The sequence below is a fragment of the Pelodiscus sinensis genome, chromosome Z (genome assembly GCF_052426305.1).
Source record: "Pelodiscus sinensis isolate ZL-2025 chromosome Z, ASM5242630v1, whole genome shotgun sequence".
Lineage (NCBI taxonomy): Eukaryota > Metazoa > Chordata > Testudines > Trionychidae > Pelodiscus > Pelodiscus sinensis.
In genome coordinates this window covers 27,551,350-27,571,141 of record NC_143085.1, presented here as the reverse complement: position 1 = coordinate 27,571,141, position 19,792 = coordinate 27,551,350, and positions in this window count along the sequence as shown.

The following is a 19,792-nucleotide window of genomic DNA, read 5'->3' as shown; positions in this document are numbered from 1 at the left end:
GCAGAGGATGCCGGACTAAAGAGGTTCAACCTGTAGTTCCTTTTAAAAATCTGGGCCTTTCCCCTTCTGGTTTCAGCAAACAGGACTGACGGTTACTCACTGTAGATTGGAAAAAAGATACGCAGTTTTCAACTAGGAAAGTACGAACTGTCCACCCCACATCCCTCAACTTTCTCAATCCATCACTTCCTCCCTCCCTTCAAGCCCTCTCAGTCTCTTTCCCCAGCTTCGTCCCCTTCCTACCAGACAGGTGCTGGGGTGGTGAATATCCTCTTCTGCTCCTTACCCTCATGATGGCTCAGCCATCTTTCTCTGATCTATACCATTTCCCAGATAGCAGCAAAGTCAGCAGTCCCATATTGACTATAAAGATGCTTCACAGATTAGGCAACTATAGGGAACAAGGGACTTCCCTCTACTACTGGTTCTGTGGCTCCAAAACAGCTGGTCCTGCCTCAGGCACCTGTCAGTGATGGCAGATGGGGGAATTACAGAGCTGAGAGGATCAGCTGGCAGGATGATGATCAGAAATCCCCAGTGAGGGTAGATACGCAGGCCAGTATACTTCATATTCTTATCCTTCAGGGAATGGCCTGTCCCGCTGGGTTGCTTCTACTGAATAACAAAGAGGCTGGATTAAAAATACACCCAGATTGCAAAATCAGTAGCAAAACTTCTGCCAGACTCAATGGGAGCAATCACTGTGAATAGGGCACCTCTTGCAGAAAAGCAAACATGGAATAGGCCAGCCAAGGCTAATGTCAGCTTTGGTTCAGCCCAGCAGCCTTCTTATGATTACAGGCCTGAAGCAAACCCTGCGGAAGTCAAGAGGAGTTTGTCCATTGGCTCCAGTGGAGGTTAAACTAGGCTCTAGGTTTCTATCATACTGCTTTAGCTTCATTCCTCTTTTAGCTCTTCTTTAGTTAGCTAAGTGGGAAGTGCCATACAAAGGCTAATTATTCGATAAAAGCTTTCAGTGGGTTATTAATGAATCAGGCTTCTAAGCAGATTTCTAAACCTCTTTTCTCTCTCAGCCTGAAAAGAGAAGGTCATTTTGTGTCAGAAGCTAGGTCAGGGCAGTACAGAGTCCATCTTTATGTGTACAGTTGCATAGTTTATATTTTGTCATAGCATGAAGTATCAGTACAAAGCCCTTGAATACAGCTGCTATTAGCTCATGCTTATTACAATAAAAGCCACTACACTTTTTCTCCCAGTCAGTCTCTTGGAGGAAAGTTAGTCATTTTGAATGTTCAAGGTTTAAAGAGAAAGAACTGGGAGAAGATAAGTACCATGGTTCAGTGGATGAAGCAGCTAAAGTGATTACTCATAATACTCCTACACCTGGAGATGCCAATGCAATTGGAGAGTCCCCCTCAGAGCCAATGACCTCTCATTACATAACTGGTAAGGCCGTATATATTTAGCAAAAGTAGATGGCGCCAATGACAAGCTATCAAGTCAAGAAGCTGCAGTGTCATGTGAACCTCATTATCTATTAGAGGCTTAAGCTAATTAAATGAAAGGGATAAGAGGAGGTAGCAGTTGAGGCTTTGCAGTGCTTTTGATAACCTACATCTGTGAGGCCCTGCTTGTGAATGTTTACACTAAAGAGAAAGTAAAGGTTTTCTTCAGAGAGATGAGTCTGGATGCAGTTTCTGAAGATCTCTAAGTTTGGGCTGGGTCCATTAAGATCTGAGAGAGGCCCTAGCATAGCTTTTGATGTTGAACCAGCTTGGCCAGTTTAAGACTATTTATAGGAAGGTTTTCTATTAACAAAACAAGTCTTTGGTCTTCTTCATATTTGTTTCCCTGATAGTATTAGGCTATGGCTCTGAACTCAGTCAACAGAAAGAAAAAAAGGTCAGTTAAGAGCTTTGTTCTTCACTGACATGCACTTGTTCCATTACTTGGGGCAGACTGAAACCCACTCAATGCTCACCATTTGAAGCATGATGTAGGAGCACATACAAAGTCAAGTTCATAGGTGTTAAGAAGGAAGGGATCGTTATGAGGCGTCAATCTGCCATCCTGCGTTGCACAGATCAGGAGAATTTTACCTGGTCACGTGAGGTCCTTCTCTCCTCTATAGCCTTGTCTGTCCTCCAGTGTTTGTGGCCATCAGTTTGTGATACATCCCGCACTATGACAGCCAAGTTCAACAATAACATTCTAGAAAGTTTAAAGCAAGCTGTCCTCCTGCTAGTTTATGTAGTTCAAGACCACATTCTTGCAGTGCATGGGATCAAATTTTGCCCTCCAGTGCATATTTGTGGCTATCAGCCACAGAAAAGGTCATAGAAGAAGAATGTGTATGGAACCATAAGATTGTAGTCTCAGGAATTTTGGACCAGGTTCACATCCACCCATCGCTACCCTCTTCTTGAGCAATCTGAATGTGCCTCTTCAGTGACCGCAGAAGAAATAACTGATTAAATCACCAGTGGGAAAAATAACGGGTTGTAAGCTGACGTGCCCATGCATCAGTAGAGATGAAGGTAGGGTTCAGGAAGAGGTATTATATACCTTCCATGTTCTCTCTCTGATCAATAGTATCCTGTAACTCCACACGCTTTCAGTACAAAGCCAGTGGGCTGTAAGAATCTTGGTAAACCTTCAAGTTCACCTTTTCACAGGAGAAATTATCTGCTCTACTTAATTTTATTGTGTGGTTCTGTTCTGTTTCTGAGCTATTTTGTGGAACACGAATGAACTGGATTTGTTTGAAGCAGGAGACAGTAACCAAATTGAATGAAAACTGATCATCTTTCAGCATGATCTAAACGACACTTTTTTTAAAGCGCAAAGATTTGTTTTTTTCTTCGTTTGTTTTTTTGGAGCAGAACCAAAACTGACCTGAGTAAATCTCTGTGACCACCTGAAAATTAATTCTGGATGCACCTCCTCAATGCTCTTTAAGTCACATTAGGCAGGAAGAAATGAACATCAATGAGCTGAATTCTGGTTCAAACAAACAGTGCCAAAACCTTGGGACTTTGAGCTACAGGCAATAAATAACTGCTCATCTGCTAAACTTGAAGAAATGAGGAACAGAAAGTCTTTGGAAGCTTAATAAATGTGAAGAATTGAGCATATTTTGCCAATGCCATCTTTTTTAGCCAGCTGGTGGCGGCATCAATCAAACTTTTCAAAAATAGCTCAGTAATTAACAAACTTTGTAATAATTAAAATATAGTTTATAGCTCACCAAGTATTCAAAAGTATTAGAAAGACAATTATATTTTACATAGAGTATTTTTAAAAACAACCTAAATCTATGGGGATGAAAGATAACGTTCCCTCTAATCTTTTCCATCCATGTATGGATTTTTTCCATTCATTTTTATGTGCACCAAGAGATGTGCAAATGTGTACCACCAACAGAAACAAAAAAACCTAGCTGTCAGTGCCCTGCTAATCAGTGGGGCGGCATTTGAATCTCTTTTGAGTGGCTGTACAAGCGCACAGCTTACAGGGAACACAGATGAGAGAACTCATTTATTCAGATTTACAAATGATGCACAAATAATGGGTTGTAGATTCAGGAAATACACCAAAATCATGGATCCTCAATTCGGAAATCAACCTGAAACTTTGAGGTTTTAATTTTTCACAGGACTTTGGGTGAACACAATTACCTGGCTGCTGCATGATTTTTAATGGTTTTACATCTGTTAGTCCTTGGAGTAGGCCAAAAATGACTGTCAGTCTGGAATCCTTATTGTTTGCATAACTTGGGTTTCCTGGTAATTAGAAATATATTTGTTAAAATTAAATTTGCCTCGAAAAACTGGTTTGAATTATCTGGGAAAAATGTTTTCATAAAAGCTAACACCCAATCAAGTTCTCCCATCCCTGGAGGAAAACAAACATACATTACTGCATGTTGAGAAAGAAAGTAGTGTTCTTGTCTGTTATCCAGCTTGCTCATGCGGAACAACTATATCTTTCTAAGCTTAATTTGTGTTCATTCCTCTGAGACATGTTCACTAGTCTCTAGACAGTTCCACTGAAGACTGTCAAATTCCCAGAAAAACACACCAGAGGCAGAACCCCTTGTGAGTGATCATAACAGAAAAATGCCAAACATTAAAAAAGTTTGTAAACCTAAAATGTCCTCTTACTCTTTGCTAGGAGCAAAGAGTCATGGGGAAGCTTACATTGCCACTGTCTGTGTCATAACTGGCTCTCTGAATCAACATAGGTTCATAGAATTATATTCAGAGATTTTAAGATCAAAAGAGTCAATAAGATCTTCTAGTCTGCATTTCTGTGTAATACAAACCATAGAATTTCTCTCAATTGCTCAGTTAACTGAGTCCAATAAACTAAGGTTTGGCTCAAGCAGATCTTTGAGCATGGCATCCAGTCATGACCTAAAGGTGCTGAGATAAAAACTCACCACTTCCCCCTGTAGTTTGCTTTTGTGGTTCAATCATCTTCACTGTTAAAAACATGAACCATATTTCTAATTAGAATTTGTATGGCTTTAATTTGCAGCCTCTACAAGAACCAAAGGGGTTAGATTTCATGGTCTTAGCTCCATGGGTTTTCCACAGGCACTACATTCACTGAAAGTTAAGCAAACACAAAAAAGAAAAGCAAAGAGAAAAATACAAATTGGGTGCGTAAAATGTACAGGCAGTAGTACACAGAAGAATAAAGACTGAGGACTGGATCCAGTTTGGCAGCTGGTGTAAATCAGCACGGCTGTTAATTTCACTGGAGCTAAGCATGTTTACAGCAGCTGAGAATTCAGTCCTAAGAACTCAGAAATATGCAGAGTCCGAAATAAAAGAGATACTTGTTCGTAACAAGAGGTATCTGTTCCAAGCCCCCTGTTTCTGGAATGAATTGCCTTTTTAAAAATCTAATCAGGAACTTTATTCCTTTTTTAAAAAAAGCCTGGTATATGATGTGTATAACCTCAAAAGAAGATTTACTAGACACCACTGTGATTAAGACCAGATGTAATTAGAACAGGGGAGGAATATTTATCTTTTCCTAATGTGAATTAGGAATTTCTTCTTCTCAAAAGAATGCAACTCAAGACAGGGAGAAATTTTTCCAACTTGGCCCACATTTCCAATATTATGAGTTTCATCCAGTAAAAGCATGAGACAAAATTATTCATCTGATCATATCTCTTTACAAATGTTCCAGATTTTAAATAGATTTAATTAATTGAATGCTTCATAGAGCATTTGACATAACCTGTCTAGATGCTATATTTAAAAAAAATCAAAATCACTAAAAATGCCAGATCAGAGCTTAGCAATATTGCTATCTTGAGCACTGTGTAAATATATGCTGCTATAGTTGAAATGTAGCATGCACACATGGCCTAATGCATTATTTTGGATATATACAAAGAGGCATTATTCCTATTTTATTAATATAAAATCCAATTTTCCTTCTCCTTATATAGAAAGGACTTTACAATATCATACCCTGCATTTGGATGATCTAACATGTATTTGTATACATACAAAACATGTGTAATATGATTTCATTATGTATAAATATTAATTATATAATTATATTACATCTGCTGTTTCTTACATATACAAAATCTGCATTCATTTGTATGTTACACATCAACTGTCCATAATAGCAAAAGAAAGTTAACAGCAAATAGAATAAACAGTTTGATGAAAAAATGTTGGCTCTGGAGTTACTCCACAGATCAGTTTCTATTATACGTTCTGCAAAAGGTCAAGAAATTGTACAGCTTGGGCACAACTGGCAAGTATACAGCAATGTCCTTTAGCCACCAGAGAGGCTGAAGCTGGTGGCTTATCTCAGTTTTTAATTATTCACTGGCTGCAGTTGATTATTCTCAGATATAGGGCTCAATCCTGCATGGTGCTTTTGACAGCTGATGGTCATGCTCAAGTCTTCCTTAAGTTGACAGAAGTTGCAGATGCCCAGCATCTCTTGGGAGGCACATGATACTGTGCAGGTTTCCTCTTCCAGATGGTTTTCCATGTGTTGGTGTAAGTTGGAAATACTCCAAGGGTTTGATCTGCAGTCAACTTCCTTAGCCTTCACTGGGCTTTGTATCTGGCCTATCTAAGGAGAAGGGAAAACAGTCATATTTTTTCTGACCCAGAAGATTTGTAAAAACCCAGAATTGCAGCCAAACCATTGATGAGAAAAGTGTTGCATAGCTCTGGGTCAATCCAAGGGGATCTTGTTTCCTCTTGCCCACTGCATGGCACTTCTCCACATTTGTACCTTTATTTTCTAGGCTGCTTTACTATGAACAAAAAACAAAGGGAAGAGAAGAGGCTGCCAGCTTTAGGAACACAAACATATCCTGAAACTTGGGCCATGATTTCACTCCAAGGACACACACACTGGACCATTTTCCAGCCAGATGCCTGGGACCATTTTCCATAAGGTAAACTTTTGGTCATGTTGCCTGCAGAGGGCTGGATAATTGACCTTATATAGCTCTGTTGACTATAGTGGGGGCCTAAATATAGTCCTAATTGACAAAGAGGGAAATGTGTGAAGAAGTTCACAGATTTCAGCCAAGAGAAGAATAGACAGCATATGAGATTTATGGAAGCTCTCTTTAAAGCCTTGAACTGTAATAAAATATTGGTGCCATTAGAAGAATAGTATAGAAGCAGTAAAAGAGGGTATCTGCCATAAACTGTCTCTCTCCTCCACTTACATTCTCTTGCTGCTTGGTAGATGCTTGGGCCAAAGGTCCCAGCCAGGGAAAACAAGAGAAGCAAAAGAAAAGTCTAACTGTGCCATTTGCTTTGTCCCAATAGTCAAGAGCATGCATTTCTATTGGATGCTTACTAGGGACATGGGATTCTCAGTTGTGCTCTTGTCAAGCAGTAGTAGACTCCGGAGAACACGAGAAATGGCACTAGCTTCTTATTAGCCTTTCAGGGGATTGTCTACAGTCTAATAAAGGTCTTCGAGTAACAGACAAACTGCGTCTTCTCTCTAGGTCACTCCCTCACAGGACCAAGACTTAAGTGACTATAGCTATTGGGACATGATCTCATCGGAATGCCCTGAACTCTGGCTTAGGTTCAGATACTAAGGTGCTCAGATATTACAATGATGAGTGTGGTGAAAGAACCTACAGGAACTAGAAAGTGTTCAAGTCTGTTTACCATCAGCTAGAATGAATGCCCTTAACCTTTCTTAGTCTTTGGCTGACTGAGTGAAAAGACCATGGGGAGTTCTAAAGGGGGAAGGGGAGGACTGTACTTGTCTTTTTGCCTCTTTGAAAATATGTTGTTTTCTTTAAAAGGAAAAAATGCAAATGCCTTAAGTCACGGCATGGCAAACTCTATATCCAAACCGACATACCATAGAATGCAACATTTGATCTTAGACTTTAGAAGACCGAGAAGCTTGAAATACAAATATACTTGTCACTCCAAGGCTAGTTGTCAGCTACCATGGAAGGCACATTAAATGATGAGTTCTGATGCACCAGTCCTTTCAGAAAAATATTAGTGTTAACAGCCAATCTTATTTGAAATTAAAACCTTAACATTTTTCTCTGCTTTTTCAAAGGCCTTTTCCATATCTACTGATAAAAAGTCACCCTGTTACCTAGGCAATAAGGGTTTGTAGATAATACCATTTATTCTGGAAAGAAAGACTTATTTCTTTTCATGCTCTGTTTTCTCTTCCACCTTCCCTCACAATATGAGGTGCCTCTGAAAAAGAAAAAATGGACTCTGTTTCAAATTATATCAGAATCGGTTGACAAATAAAGGTGATCTGGGAAAAAGAAGATTCTCTTTAAATACAGACATTTTTGTCCAAATATGACAAACATATGCACCTATGGCTACACAGAAACCCTTACCCCACTTTCATCCTTCACTAATTGTTCATTATTGACAGCTGGGAGGCCAGGGCTGAGGAAAAATAATTGCATTTGTAAAATTAGTATTTCTATCAGTAAGTCTGTTATCAGTCTCCTAAGTCTGTATTTTGTTGGTCAGCTGTTACTGGTAAAATTCTGACCATGCCTTCATAATTCTAACAAACAAACAAATAATCTTACTGTCAATAAAATCAGGGACAATGTGAGGTAAGAGATGGCAGGTCTAAATGAAGTTACTATAAAGTGGACATACATCTGATTGTACATCCAATTTTACAAAGGCTGTACTCAAAGAGTAGTTATCTATGTTATCAGAGTAGGAGGACATATCTTGTGGGGTACTGCAGTGGTGTGTCTGTCCGAGATCTGGTACTTTTCAACATTTTTGTAATGATTTGGATAATGGAGTGGAGCACATGATTGTAAAATTTAATGATAAACAGCAAGCTGGAGGAGTTTGCAAGCTTTTTGTATGACAGGTTTAGAATTCAAAATGGCCTTGATGAATTAGAAAATTGGTCTGAAAGCAAGATGAAATTCATAAAGACAAGTGCAAAGTACTACATTTGGAAAGGAAAAATTAACTGCACATCTACAAAATAGGAAATAACTGGCTAGGCAGTGGTGCTACTGAAAAGGATCCACAAATTGAATAGGGAGTCAACAATGTGATGCAGTTGCTAAGATGACTAATACCATTCTAGTGTGTGTGAAATGGAGGGTCATAAATAAGACATGTCCATGGGAGATAATTGTGCCCCTGTACTCTGTACTGCAGAGGCATCATCTGGAGTGGTGTATGCAGTTTGGGATACGAGGGCTGTGAAAAGACTTGCTGGGCCTCTGAGACAGGTGGGAGCGGGGTGGCTCTGTGCCGTTGGAAGGCACAGGGCCATGGGAAGAAGAGGCAGGTCTGAGGCTAGCCTCCCCCAGCCAGCCCTTCAAGGCTGCTGAGAGTGTGCTGCCTCGGGATCCAGCAGCAAGGTAAATGTAGGTGCTGTCCTGTAAAACCCATAGTCGTTTCTCAGCTCATAGACTTTGGTGGAGCTATGCACCTGAAAAGGGTCTGGACCCATACACTTACACTTTAGAGGACCCAAAACTGTTCTGCCCTTGTTCATTCCATTGCTAATTAAACCTTCCACCTAATAAGAAGTGTCTTTGTGTTCTTTAGGGTCTGTGTTTCTTTTAGTTGGCACATTCCCTAAGATGGGAAGGAAAAATGTGTGCCTCAAAGCAGGATGTAAAAAAAGAGCAGCAGAAGAGTTAAAAGCATTTAGTTTCCAGGTGCCCATGCATGACTTAGTTAGCAAAATGGATCTTGTGCGACTGTACAGTGAGTACTTTGGGAAAGATGAACCTCAAGATTTGGTTCAAATAAGCCTGAAAAGAGCTTAGCCATTGAAAGATTTGCGTTTACAACTCAGACACTGTCCAGAGGATTTTGCCAGGCCTTGGGCAAGAGGGAGGGGGTGGAAAGCCTTGGCTGCAAGCCCCCTGGAAAGGGTGGGCTCTTGGGTGGAGGGGGTAGGGCTGAGAGCTAGCTTTCCCCAGCTAATCCTCAGCGCAGCCCTGACCGTGCTGCATAGGGCTCCTTTGTCAATTTAAAAGGTCTAAGGCTCTGGCTGCTGCTTCCACCACCGAAGTGGTGGTGGCAACCTCGAGCCCTGGACCCTTTTAAATTGCTGAGCCCTAGGGCAACTGCCCCTTTCCCCCGCATGGGCACCCCATAGATTATGCAAACCTTGGGTATGCGCAGATAGGCTGGGAATCTTACTTTTTGCAGTGGCATCATATCTCCTGGTATTTTGGTGTTTTTGTTTCCTACACCACAATGTGGATATACAGCAAAAGAAAAATGGCAGCACAAGTTTGCAAACATGTCCATAAACCTCAGTACCAGCTTCAGTTGCACAGCTGATTTTCCCCTGCCATGCAGAGGAGTCCCATGTTTGCCAAGGACAAATTCAAAGAGTGTTTTATTTGACCATAGCAGAGAATCAACTTATTAAATGGGACACGACAGACCTGATCCTCCTCTAGCATAGCACTGAAAGGTTGGGCTCTTTCAAGTTTCTGATTACAGTGAAATGCACAGACAATTTTTTTCTAAGTGTTCTACCCCTTGCGAACATTCCCCCAAGAACTGTTTCAAATGTAGGTGACACTCACTTAACAAGTTTAGCCTGGTAATCCTTTTGCACCCGCTTCACAATGTATTGCCATGGAAAGGGAAAGAGAAAGAAAAGATTTATGAAAACACCAGCATTTCTTTTGAGGATACAGATTCCATCCAGGGGGAGAAAACTGACACTACACCCTTACTTTGGAATTTTCCCCATTTTCATTACATGCTGGGTGCAGAATTCAAGACTGCAAAGCAGCATGGGCTCCTCTTGTCATTCCCAGGCATGCTGTGTGCAGTTTTACCTGGCTCCCTGCTGTTGATGACACACAACTTGTAGTGCCAAAGGCCTTTTGAAGTCTACATTTCAGGCACTTCTCTCAGGAGTTGAAAGGCACCCTGAATGCCAAGCTTCAGAGCATGCCTTGGGAAGAATAAAATGGCAATGACACATCACAGAGCCAGCTGATGTTTGCATGAAACACATGCTATGTTCCAAGCTGATCATTAAGGAAAGTAATTCTGGGTAGCAGTTAATCATACCTATCAGCATGAATGCTCGCCGATGGGAGTGGGGGGGCTAGGGACCAAGGGGACAACAGCCTTGGGGCCCAGTGATTCAAAAGGTCCTAGATCTCCCAGATGCGGTTACTGTGACAGACTGCCCTGAGCCCAACCCTTCCACATGAGGGTCCTCCCCTTTTGGGAGTGTGGAACCATCCCTCCCACCTTGCCCAAGGGCCCAATGAGGCTGTCAGCACCTCTGCATGACATTTATAGGACAAGAACTCCTTTGGTTTGGTTCAGGAATCCTCAAGTCTGGGCCCCTCCCCTATCCCAGGAAGGTAGCCCTGAGTCTGGGTCACCATTCCCTGGAAGCTGTGCAATTGTGTGTCTGCTCAATGCCACCCAACTGATTAGCAGAGCACTCACATCTAGGTGGTTTGTTTCTATAGTGAGAGCACCTGAGTGCTTGCTGCGATGCACATAAACTTTTATTCTGCATGTGGATGGAAAAGATTAGAAGCTGGTGACAGGAGGTGGAACATTGACCAAAACCTGTTAACTGAGGACTCAAAGATCTTGACTACACTAAGGTACTTTGGACCCCTGAAAGCTGCTGTGTGGACATGGCTAATGAACATTCTGGTGTTTTTATTGCTGTGAATCCTAACACTGGTCTCAGCAGATCTAGATGGTACAGTGGTTTAAGCGCAAGAGACAGTCTATGGGAGACACAGAAAGGCCTATTGGATAGAACACTGGACTAACACTCAGGACACCTGGGTGCTACTCCCAGGTCTGCCACTGATCTCCCATGTGGCCTAGGGCAAGTCACTTTGCCTTGGAAGATGCCTTTGTTTCCTTTGCCTGTCTAGTTAGATTGCAAGCTCTTTGTTCGTTGGTGACTGTCTCTCGCTGTGCACCCATGTTAACACAATGCCTAGAGCAATAGGACTTCTAGATGCCTCTGTAACACAAATAATAATAGCAGAGCTGCGCTAGTGTCAGATAGGAAACATGTAGAGAAATGCCAGAATAGACAAAGTCCATAGACAAAACTGTGGAAATTGTAATGCCTCAGCGATGGATGTCATAGAAACACGCACGTTAGCTTGACACAGTAGGGCCATTGAAATGGAACCTAAGGCTTTTAAACGTTGACTAGGAACTTTCCATATTTCTTCCTTGAAAGTTCTTTTTTAATTGTGGTTTGCTGTGAAAATATTTTTCTATTTTGCCCATCTCTGGTGAGTTGCTTGCCCAACAAGCAGCACATTATTTTCCCTCCGAGAATATATAACTGTTCTGGCACGTCATACTCATTAGAAAATACGGTCTTAATAGTCATCATCCTGAAGATGAGGGAAACAATAGGCCACACTTCATTTCTTAAAATGTCTCTCAACTAATTTGATTCAGGAAACGTTATTATGTTCAAATCCAAAGAATTAAAAACAGTGTGGCTTAATAACAATGTAATGGATTATATACGAACTGTTAGGTGACTGAGGTTTACCAATTATACTAGCGGAACTTCAGTAAATATGTTCTTAATAAACAGGTGATCATGATCATACAACATACAATTACTGTCCATTTCAATTAAAGGTAAGAGAACAGTTCACTTTTCTCTGCTACTCTTTAAAGTTATTATTATTATTATTTCTGTGGCAATTATGCCTACATTAAGGCCCCATTGTACTAGGCTCTGGACGAACACAAAGTTAGATACAATCCTCACCTCAAACAATTTACAACATAAATAGGAAAACAGGCAGAAGGGTTGGAAAGAAAAACAGAGGTGATGTAACTTTTCTAAGCTCCCATAACCAGTCAGTGATACAGCCAAGTGTTTTATCCACTAGTCTACACTGCCTCAAACATTGTCATATTACTTAGGGCAGTGATGGGCAATCTAGGCTAGTAAATGAGTCACATGAGTGGCCCTCTTTCCTCTTAGTGGGCTGCAAGACTGTCGTAACCAAGAGGATCTCCTGCGCTAGGGTAGTTTTGCTAACTGCACTTGCACATCTAAATTTTGAGGGTCATGCCAAATGAACCATAGCAGCACTTTGACTGGATGCAGAGGGAGCACATGGCTCTCACAGTCAACGTTCTTGCATTCAGCATGCACCTCACTTCATGTGCCCTTTGCTTTACGTGTGTGTCAATTTAGTAATACCAATAGGGAAAAAAGCTATGTGGATGGAAAGCGGTAGAATATGGAAACACTCTGTGTGGTCAATGATAAACAAAATGTCTCGTGGGCCACACAAAAAACCCCAATGGGCCGCATGCAGCCCATAGGCAGCAGGTTTTGCCCCCCACTGACCTAAATTTCAGTCTGGAGCTGCTCTTCAAAGGGGAGGGGAATGCTGGGGTATGGTCCAAAGCCTATTGGTAGTTAATGGAAAGATGACCTTTGACTTTATTGGGCTTTGACTCAAGTCCTGTATGAGGAATCAGAGTAGCTGTTGTGTAGACACATCAGCAATGGCCGCTGCTTGACATTTCTGTTGTTGAATCCTTCCCTAATGCCTGTTGCACCTGTTGTTGAATCCTCCCCCATGCCTGTTGCACCAATAAGAAAAGCCCCTAGCTTCAGAGAATTTGAGAATCACTTTTCTGGATATTAGGTATGGCATGGATAAAAAACCTTGAATTAGTGGATGCAGTAGACAAAAGTCTGGAATGGCAATGGAAGAAAGGTAGCAAAGGAGTTAAATGTTCTTCAAAAGATCACCTAGGAATATAAAGGAGGCTGTTGTGCATTCCAGATATATTTCACGCCAATCTCATTGGAAATGGGGAATGCAATCCAAGACAGCCATGTGTCCTGGGAGAAAAGCACTCGCCTTCCAGGAATAAGGACTTGCTTACTCACCGGCTGCTCTGTTGCAAAATACAAAGATGAGTCTTTGCTGTTATTCTGGAAGAAAATGTATGGCAAGCCATCACGAGTTATTCACATGAGTGGGACTGGCATTTGCTGACGTGCCAGAGAAACAGAATTCTATTTCACTTCAACAGTGCTGATTCTGGTGCATCTCTGTGATGTTTCCTTTGCTAGGGTTAGACTTTGCATGCAACAAAACTTCCTCTAGTTTGGTAAGCTCAGAGAGCTGATAGGAAAGGTCCCATGGGAATTGAGACTGAGGGAAAAAACAACTGAGGAGAGCTGGCAGTTTTTCAAAGGGACATCGTTAAGGGCCCAAAAGCAAGCTATTCCACTGCGTAGGAAAGATAGAAAATACGGCAAAAGACCGCCTTGGCTTAACCACAAAATCTTGCATGATCTAAAAATAAAAAAGGAGCCCTATAAAAAATGGAAAGTAGGACAAATTACAAGGGATGAATATAGGCAAACAGCACAGGAATGCAGGGGCAAGAGTAGAAAGGAAAAGGCACAGAATGAGCTCAAACTAGCTATCGGAATAAAGGGAAACAAGAAGACATTTATAAATACATTAGAAGAAAGAGGAAGACCAAGGACAGGGTAGGCCCATTGGTCAGTGAGGAGGGAGAAACAGTAACAGGAAACTTGGAAATGGCAGAGATGCTCAATGACTTCTTTGTTTCGGTCTTCACCGAGAAGTCTGAAGGAATGCCTAACATAGTGAATGCTAGTGTGAAGGGGGGTAGTTTTAGAAGGTAAAATAAAACAAAGAACAAGTTAAAAATCACCTAGAAAAGTTAGATGCCTGCAAGTCACCTGGGCTTGATGAAATGCATCCTAGAATACTCAAGGAGCTGATAGATGAGGTATCTGAGCCTCTAAGCTATCATCTTTGGAAAATCATGGAAGACAGGAGAGATTCCAGAGCACTGGAAAAGGGCAAATATAGTGCCCATCTATAAAAAGGGAAATAAGAACAACCCAGGAAACTACAGACCAGTTAGTTTAACTTCTGTGCCAGGGAAGATAATGGAGCAAGTAATTAAGGAAATCATCTGCAAACACTTGGAAAGTGGCAATGTGATAGGGAACAGCCAGCATGGATTTGTAAAGAACAATCATGTCAAATCAATCTGATAGCTTTCTTTGATAGGATAACAAGTCTTATAGATAAGGGAGAAGCGGTGGATGTGGTATACTAGACTTTAGCAAGGCATTTGATATGGTCTCACATGATATTCTTATCAATAAACTAGGTAAATACAACTTAGATGGGGCTACTATAAGGTGGATGCATAACTGGCTGGATAACTGTACTCAGAGAGTAGTTATTAATGGTTCACAATCCTGCTGGAAAGGCATAACAAGTGGAGTTCCGCAGAGGTCTGTTATGGGACTGGCTCTGTTCAATATCTTCATCAACAATTTAGATATTGGTATAGAAAGTACGCTTATTAAGTTTGCAGATGCCAAGCTAGGAGGGGTTGCAACTAATCTGGAGGATAGGGTCATAATTCAAAATGATCTGGACAAATTGGAGAAATGGTCTGAGGTAAATAGGATGAAGTTTAATAAAGACAAATGCAAAGTGCTCCACTTAGGAAGGAACAATCATTTTCATACATATAAAATGGAAGGCGACTGTCTGGGAAGGAATACGGCAGAAAGGGATCTAGGGATTATAGTGGACCACAAGTTGAATATGAGTCAGCAGTGTGATGCTGTTGCAAAGAAAGCAAACATGATTCTGGGATGCATTAACAGGTGTGTTGTAAGCAAGACACGAGAAGTCATTCTTCCCCTCTACTCTGCACTGGTTAGGCCTCAATTGGAGTATTATGTTCAGTTCTGGGCATCGCATTTCAAGAAAGATGTGGAGAAAGGTCTAGAGATCATGACCTATGAAGGAAGGCTGAAAGAATTGGGTTTGTTTAATTTAGAAAAGAGAAGATTGAGGGGGGACATAATAGAAGTTTTCAGGTATCTAAAAGGGTGTCATAGGGAGGAGGGAGAAAACTTGTTCATCTTGGCCTCTGGGGATAGAACAAGAAGCAATGGGCTTAAACTGCAGCAAGGGAGGTTTAGGTTGAACATTAGGAAAAAGTTCCTAACTGTCAGGGTAGTCAAACACTAGGATAAATTGCCCAGAGAGATTGTGGAATCTCCATCTGTGGAGATATTTAAGGGTAGGTTAGATAAATGTCTATCAGGTACGGTCTAGACAGTATTTGGTCCTGCCATGAGGGCAGGGGACTGGACTCGATGACTCTCGAGGTCCCTTCCAGTCCTAGTATTCTATGATTCTATAATACTACCAAAACATGTTCTAACCATTGCCTTTTTACAACCCTGAAGATGAGTAATAATATCCTGCACCTCGCCAGCTCCCTCTTCTTCCTTGGCTGCCCCCTCCCACATACCTTCAAAGGACCTCTCTTTTGTGTCCTTCCTCTCACTGAGAAAGCTGTCATATGCCAGAAATAATTTTCTGTTCTGTTCTCACACCATGTCCTTCTCACCAGGGTATCTAACCACCAACCAAAGGTTCTGGGCAATGATCACTCCAAGGCCCATTGGGTAGAAACTGAATCCTCTTCACAGAGTCCCTAGCCCTGAGCTATGGAGGCTAACTCAGCAGAACCCTGCAAATCCACAGATATTTGCTTTATATCTGCAAGTATCCTCATCTGCAGCTGTAGATGCAGATATCTGTGGCTCATTTTTGCAACTATGGATATTGATACAAATTTTGTATCTAGAACCGTGCAAATTTGCAGATATCTGCTTTATATTCATGGGTATCTGCATCAGTGGATGTAGATGAGGATATCCACAGCTCATTTTTTCAGATATGGATGCAGATACAAATGCAAATTTTATATCCGTGCAGGGCTCTTCCACTCATTTATGTAATAGCATTCCATAGCTACTTGGAAACTGGGTCCTAAATTTGTCCCCTGGCTTATGACACAAGTATCTGTTAAGAGATCAGAATCTATATGACTTTTAAAATTTATGTATTGGCTTAATGAATTTAGCACCCTTCAAGATGCTGGCCTGAGACGCTGGAGACTGAAGCCTGCCAGTTATCTCCAGAAGAGTGTAACTGTGAAGTGAGGCAGTGGCACTTTACCCCATATTGTCTTGAACCCCCCCTAACAGGTCAATCCCCATGTGTGCCGGTGCAATCTCTCTCTAAAGAGGGTAGCTTCTGCCACTTTGGCCTATCAGCAACCCAAGTCAGACCATGCTTTTCAGAGACATTTGTGTGTGAACATTCTTTGGAAGGGCCATGTGTGAAGAGCTGAGGTTTCTCTTTATTTGGGAGCTTGGCACACTAAGATTTTTGACCAGCCATTAACACTCCCAAGACACAAAATTGAATCAGTTTATCGCCTTGGAAGATGACTGCAGAGACTCTTTCCTGGGCTCTGAGACAGGCTTTTCCCTCCATTTCAGTAAGTTCCTTATCAGTCACCCAGCAGATGGGCTCCAGTGAACAAGGAAACATTCTCCCTTCCCCCATCCCCGGCAACTGATTCTCCGGATGCCTGTTCTTTGCATGAATCAGCAAGAACGTAGCTTATAGCATCCAGGGCTTTGACCTGTCTATTGACCTGACCTGCAGGAACTCACACACACCTGGTGTTAATTAGCCAGTGATCACTGTGGGTACTTGGGGTAAGGCTAGGCTACAGGATCTAAAATCTCCCTCAAGCCAAAGCTCTGCTCAGGGCATCCTCAGGGTTGTGTGGCCTCTCTGCCCTTAATCTGCCCATGTTTGCTATGTATAAGTTCTCTGAAAACACCAGCAGGGCTAGCAGAGCCTTCCAGACCCCATTGTCTCTGTGATAAGCACACAGCAACCTCCAAGTGTTCCCTGTGGCATCTAGAACCTACTCCACTGAATACTCACCCAATACCAGGCCCACTGCTCCCAAAGGCGTAGAACACACCATCTTGAAAGTTTCAACTCAGGATCACCATTTTACTTAACCGCACAGTGCTTACCTCTGTTTATGGTGAAAACAGGAATACATTTATTGACAAAGATTCGAGTGACAGTGAGTAAGAAGATTGGAAACACATGGTTGCTTATAAAAGCTATAATCACAGAATGCTTCCTAGAGACTAGACTAGGTCAGTGGTCACCAACCAGTAGATCAGGATCTACAGGTAGATCTTGGAGCCTCTGACAGGTGATCCTGACTGGTTTGGCTGGGAGGCACTTCAGCTGCCCCTCCTTCCCCGCCCCCTCCCCAACCCTGCTACTCCTGTCCAGAGCCTCAGAGCTGCCCCCTGGGAGCTTCCTGATTGTTATGCAGGGTGGAGGAGACAGAGGCCGGGGGGCACTAATGCCACTCTGTCTTCCACCCTTGTAACCTATTTTCACAGAATGAGGAGGGTGGGGGCTTGGGGAAGGAGTGGGGTGGAGGCCAGGCTTTGAAGGAGGGGCAGGGCAGAAGTATTTGGGTTTGAGGTAGATCTTGGACTGACTTAAATTCAAAAAGTGATCTTGTGCTTGAAAAGGTTGGAGCCCACTCTGCTGGGTGAAGAGTGATAGAGTGTCTTTTTGTCTCCCCAATATACTAAACTAGAGCAAATCTCGTAGTGTATGTCTACACTACAGCGCTAATTTGAACTAACGCATCCAGACTAAAAAACTAGTTCGAATTAGCGTTTTGCTAATTCGAACTAGCATGTCCACACAGAGTGGACCCTGAACAGGGCTTAAGGCTGGCCGGAAGCAGTGCCGGCAGGGCATCAGAGTAGGACTTAGAGCGTGGAGCTGCTGTCTCAGGCTAGCCGAGGGCTGTGCTTAAAGGGACCCGACCCCCACCCCGGACAGACAGTTCTCAGAAGTTCCCCACTTGCAAAGCAGTCCTGGCTTGGATTGCCCGGAGTACCCACACTGGGCACATCACAGCACTTGGCCATCAGACCGGCTGTACTTGCCGCAGGCTGCCATCTGGGGAGAGGGGGCAATTGGGGGGCTGCAGGAGAGGTTCCACCCCCAGAAGCCCGCAGAGCCAGCCCAGTCCTCCTCATCGGGGACTCGTACCCCATTCCTCCCTCACCTCCTTCCACTTACCCCTCCCTAGCCCCCCTTCCTGATGTACAAAATAAAGGACAATTGTGTTCAAAAATAGAATCTCTGTTTATTGAACAAAACTGGGGGAGACTGGGAAAAGGAGGTGGGAGAGGGGAAGAGAGAGGGTGGGAGAGGGGAGGGCAACTAAAATGATCAGGGGTTTGGAACAGGTCCATATGAAGAGAGGCTAAAGAGACTGGGACTTTTCAGCTTAGAAAAGAGGAGATGGAGGGGGGATATGATAGAGGTCTATAAAAGCATGAGTGGGGTGGAGAGGGTGCATACAGAAAAGTTCTTCATTAGTTCCCATAATAGAAGGACTAGAGGACACCAAAGGAAAGGAATGGTAGCAGGCTTCAAACTAATAACAGAAAGTTCTTCTTCACAAAGCAAATAGTCAACCTGTGGAACTCCTTGCTGCAGGAGGCTGTGAAAGCTAGAACTAGAACAGAGTTTAAAGAGAAGTGAGATCAATTCATGGAGGTTGGGTCCATGGAGTGGTATTAGCCAGGGAGTAGGAGTGGTGTCCCTGCCCGAAGTTTGTGGAAGGCTGGAGACGGATGGCACGAGACAAATGGCTTGGTCACTGTCTTTGGTCCATCCCCTCCAGGGTTCCTAGGGTTGGCCACTGTCGGCAGACAGGCTACTGGGCTAGATGGACCTTTGGTCTGACCCAGTACGGCCATTCTAAACTCAGGGCTCAGGGTCGGGGGTCTCAGTGCACCACCTTGATTTTCATGCAAACCTGCTCCTGGGTGGCCAGGCTGGCAGCTCTCCTGCCCTAGACGGCCGCTTTCCTGTGCCTAGTGCGGAGGTTGTGGACGAGGTCCATGATGTCTGCACTGGACCAGGCGGGTGCCCGCCTCTTGCGGTCCTGGGCAAGCTCCCGGGAGCTGCCAGCCTGGTCCCGGGAAGAGGGGGAGGGCTGGGGGGCATCGGGTGGCTGGCTCGAGCTGTGCCAGGTGCAGGGTCTGCTGGCTGGGTGCTGGCAGGCTTGCACCTGGCACGGGCACCGTAGCCAGCCCGTGCCCCTTTAAGTGTTCCGGGGCCGGGAGGGGGGCATAGAGTTTCCCTGGTGTTGGCCAGAGTGGCCACCAGGGAAAACTGGGAAGGGTTAGCCTCCCACTAGTTCGAATTAAGGGGCTACACACCCCTTAATTCGAACTAGTAAGTTCGAACTAGGCTTAGTCCTCATGGAATGAGGTTTACCTAGTTCGAACTAAGCGCTCCGCTAGTTCGAATTAAGTTCAAACTAGCGGAGCGCTAGTGTAGCGCCTATCAAAGTTAATTCGGACTAACGTCCGTTAG